Genomic DNA, 4,583 nt, shown 5'->3' with positions numbered 1-4,583 from the left:
CTAGCTGAAGTTATCAAATCTCACTAACCAACATTATAAACCGACAGTATACCATGGTTATGACAAAACATTTATTTTCGTTGCTCTAATTAGGTTGATAACCCGTTTATAATAGCAATAAAGCACCTCGGAGTTTGTGGTATATTGCCAATATACCACGGCTAAGGGCTGTAATCCAGGCACTCTGCATTGCGTCTTGCTAAGAACAGCCCTGGCCATATACCACACCACCTCTTTCTTTATTGCTTAAATATATCACTACTTGTGTGCGTGCATAGTAGGGGTGTGAACGTTTAAACGTTTAAATTAAGTTTGCGATCCTTAACATTAAGACAAATCCCAAACCGTATAACGATGCCCCCCCCCTCCCTCCATAATTAAAATCACTGTACAGTTGCACAAAACATTATTTTCCGTAATTTAGACTATATAGCTATAAAGGCCTGGGGACAGTTGTGTAATTTAAATAGAACCAGAGAGGAAGAGGCTAACTTTAGGCTACTTTGGTGAATTTGCGAGGCATGCAAGACATTTAATTAAGACATAGCGTGATGCAGATTACCAAGACATATGTGTTCTGCCTGCCCCTACTCTCTCCCTCGCGCTGGCCTCTTTGGTCTGTTGCATGCAGAATATCCTAGTTTAGGCTATTCATGGGACCAATGTCGCCGGGATAGAGTTATCTTCTGAGCAGTCTTGCGAGCACAGGGTAGGCTCCTCTTCATCGCTGAGTGGGTGGGGGTGTTTTTATTCTGATAATATGAAATTAGTTTACAGCAGTGTTGCCATGTTTGTGGTTGGGCTACTTTGAAAACGTAAATGTATTGGTTTTCGAGCTATTTGGGCTGTTGCTGAGTGAGTGAGTGGTGACAAGGCTCGGAGGGGTGTGTGTGTGTGTGAGTGTAAATAAGTGTTGAGAGAGCACTACTGCAATTGTCATATAAGCGAGAGGATAGGAGAGCACGCGCACGCCATGACAACTTTTTACCTTTGGTAGAATATTTAGATTGTTATTCTGGAGACACCTATTTCCAACTAATTAATACGTTAGAAAAACATATTACTACTTTAGAACTGATGCACATCAATAAATAATGGAAATAACGACTTTGGGCGCACTAGAGCTCATTACATACATTCGCTCAGAGGTGGTTTAAACTGCATTCTAAGGTATCAAGCGAAGTGTTTTATGCATGTACAGTTCTTGGGTCTCGGGGGCTGCCCGATTTGGAAATTTGAAATGTAAGTTATTGAACTCACTCCCATGGTTATGGAAAAGTCCTCAATGAAATATGGAGAATGCAGTGGTAGTGGCAACCTGTCATTCAGGGCTCCGCGCCACATGTTTTGGGGGGCTTACCTGTTCTGCATGTTATTTTGGCACAAACACGTGTCACATATCAGTTTGCAAACAATGTAAAAAAGAATTTAAAAATGGAGTTAATAAAACAGCATACAAACATGGTCTCTGTTTTGCTTTCTTGAGTAAGGCAGCTCCAAAATGGAGGTTTTTCAGCCTAGCTCAGTGCTTTCTGTGGTGATGGGGCAGCCAGCAGAAAATAGTAGTTGTTCTCTAGTTGCGCCTTGATTAGCTCAGTGTTTTGTCACTCGTGGGGAGAGTACGTCACCGGCAAGTCTAAGGGTAGACTCTTGGGTGCTGCCATAGTTACATTAGAAGTGACCATCCAAGAAGGCTCCAAGAAGGCCACAAATAAAATGACGCCAAATCACATTATATATACAGTAGCTTTGATTGGACATTCTAAATCTTAGCTAGTAGTCATCATCATGAATGAAGTTGACAATCTACTGGCAAATCCTTTTTAAATAATGGAAAGTAATTATAGATAATACGTATCAGTGCTCATCGGCCATTGGACATAAACATTACACAACAAGTTGGAAATCGCAAATTCAACTATGAGTAGTTTGGAAGGAATCAGTGACAGTGGCTAACTGCAAACATTGCAAAGCAAACCCTAGCCTGCTATTCAGTGGAGTGGCTGTGTGGTCCCAAATATGGGATTAAGTGTCTCTTATCCAGGTTTAAAATGATAAACATGCAACATTGGCTATGGTGTCAATGAAGCATGATTTGTGCCGCGCTCAAAAAACTGTTAACTCTGACTAGCTCTGACTGGGAAATAGGTTTTGAATTGTAAATTGGGAACTCGGGCCTCTTTCTAGACCCACGACCTGAAGATCAATGACGTCATCATGATTCAATCTCGTTTTTTCCCCGAGTACCCAGTTGTCTTGAAAGCACCATAAATCCAGAGAATGCCAGACTATGATGATGAAATTTTCCCATGAAGGACCGCCGTTCCACCTTCCTGCTGAAGTGAGCACAGCACAACAAGGTCAGTCTAAAAATGTATCGTATGCTGCTGCATAAATTATTTAATATGCCAGGGAGATATGTATACTGTAGCTAAGAAATTTACCCCTCTTAATTTTGCCTACTGTTCTGACTTGGTGGTGCACATGTAGCTCAAAACCTGTTTTAGAGAAATGTAATAATCAAATTTTGTAAGAGCTTTCATTGTCTGCTTATATGCCCCCGTTATGTATCCTATGGTTCTGACTTGGTGTACAGGGAGAACACTGTAAGAACGGCCCATGTTCTGAAATCTGTTGCTGTACATTTCAAAAGTGCTAAACAAATAGTTATATTGACTACGTCCGTCCTAACTCGCTCACTAATGTCTTAATTACAGATTGCCTCTTATCTGCTTGTTGTCCCCTTGTTCTATAGTTTGTATATCTCAATTGTCAGTAGAAATCACATTTTCTTAAACAAGTCAGCCATATCAGCTGTGTTTTTTAAAGGCAGTAAATGAGGTTGAATGAACAGTTTAGCTGCCAGACAAGGCTCATCTGATAGCCAGGTGAAGCAGTGGTAAGATGTAGGGACTCTGCTGTTGGGATAGCTCTATGTAGGCCCTAAAAGTTTGTTGGGCACCGTTTGTCACCATTATAGTGCAATTACTTTATTGTTTAGTGTTGTGTTGTGTAGTGGCTTTGCTGGCATGCATCCCACTTTTTTTGAGTTTTGTTGCCCCACCAAAATTGACATTCTAAAATCGTCACTGGGAGAATGATACATTTCGAAATTGCCTCGCTATTCATGTTTAATAAATGTGTCTGTACATTTGAACTAAGCAAGCTGCTAAATTGTTCAGTTTACATATTGCCTACATCTTGTCAAGGCTACTGTAGACAATCTGAAATGCGATGTAGACCTATCAGGGGCTATGGAGAGAAATCTTACCTGCCTTTATCTAAGCAAACCATGGCAAAGTTTAAATTACAATCATAAACCCATATTTTCGTCTGTAGCCTATGCCTATTGAAAAGACAAGTCAATCTTGCAAATGGGCCATTTATAACAGTTTGTAGTCTAAACATCTGGCACATAATAACAGCATAATTGCCAGAATTCTCCTGTCGGATTTATCTATAGTTATTGCACAGGCACCAAGGGGATTTATTTACAATTATAAATCTGGTTCAAATCTGCTGATTGACTGAAGCCGTGATATATCAAGGGTATGACAGAAACATACTTTTTTACTGTTCTATATACGTTGGTAATCAGTTTATAGTAGCAATAAGGCACCCCGGATTTTGTGGTATATGGCAATATATCACGGCTAACGACTGTATCCAGGCATGCTTAAGAACAGCCCATAGCCGTGGTATATTGGCCATTTACCATACCCACTTGTGCCTTATTGCTTAATCATAGAAGTAAAACCAGTTAAATGGACATCTATTGATGGAACATTATCTGGCAAGTTTAATAATGGCGAATTATCTTTTCTCTTGAGACATATTCAAATTCCTTTATTGCGTCATGTCATAGCTCGCAATAATTATTTTGAGGAAAAACATTTAGCTTCTAACGTCGCTACAAGTTACTCTATTATTCATTCTTAATTGGCTCGATAACATTATGGGAAAATGGTTTATTGTTTAAATATGGCAACTCCTCTTTTGCAGGGAAAAAACCCAATTGGGCTAGTTTTCAGGCCTTTGGGGCAGATTTTGAGTGGTCACTGTTCTTAAAATGTTAACTTGACCTGTCAACTCTCGCTCCTGGTATAGCCTGTTATCGATGACCCTTTTCAGATATGATGGTATGTTGCCCCTTGAAACCATTATGGCATGTTTGTTTGTCTGTTAGGTTAGGCTACACTTGTTTTTAATCGCCGACACCAAACCTTCTCTGGAGACATGAACTGCATTTTACTTCTCTCCAACTTCCATCACTAGGCGACCAGAACTGTCTGTCACAGCCCTAACTGCTGCTGCACGAAGACCACTCTTTCCTAAAAAGGTACTTTAAAGTTTGTTAAATATCCTGACTTACCAAGACATTTAGTAGAAAGAAAGCACGTTCTAGCTACCCTACCATTTAAAAACAGCATAAACAACACAGCAAAACATAATTCGGCAACGTTTATAACTTTATATGCAGGAGCAGAATTCTGTCTGAAAAAGTACAGACACTTCTGATGAAGCACTTTTTTTTTCTTTAAAAAAAATGTGCATCCCCCTCCCAGTGCAGTGCATCCCCCTCC

At 40.0% G+C, this 4,583-nt stretch overlaps 1 long non-coding RNA gene across 1 annotated transcript; it reads left to right on the top strand.

Moving 5' to 3' along the window:
* The first annotated feature begins 403 nt into the window (after window positions 1-403).
* Window positions 404-4,332, top strand: LOC123992431. The gene is made up of 3 exons (XR_006831246.1): window positions 404-709; window positions 2,252-2,360; window positions 4,276-4,332. It is a non-coding gene; the product is annotated as an uncharacterized LOC123992431 (long non-coding RNA).
* The last annotated feature ends 251 nt before the right edge of the window (window positions 4,333-4,583 follow it).

This window comes from Oncorhynchus gorbuscha, linkage group LG13 (genome assembly GCF_021184085.1).
Source record: "Oncorhynchus gorbuscha isolate QuinsamMale2020 ecotype Even-year linkage group LG13, OgorEven_v1.0, whole genome shotgun sequence".
Taxonomy (NCBI): Eukaryota; Metazoa; Chordata; class Actinopteri; order Salmoniformes; family Salmonidae; genus Oncorhynchus; species Oncorhynchus gorbuscha.
Note: the sequence above shows the minus strand (reverse complement) of the source record. Positions and strands in the feature narration are given on the sequence as shown.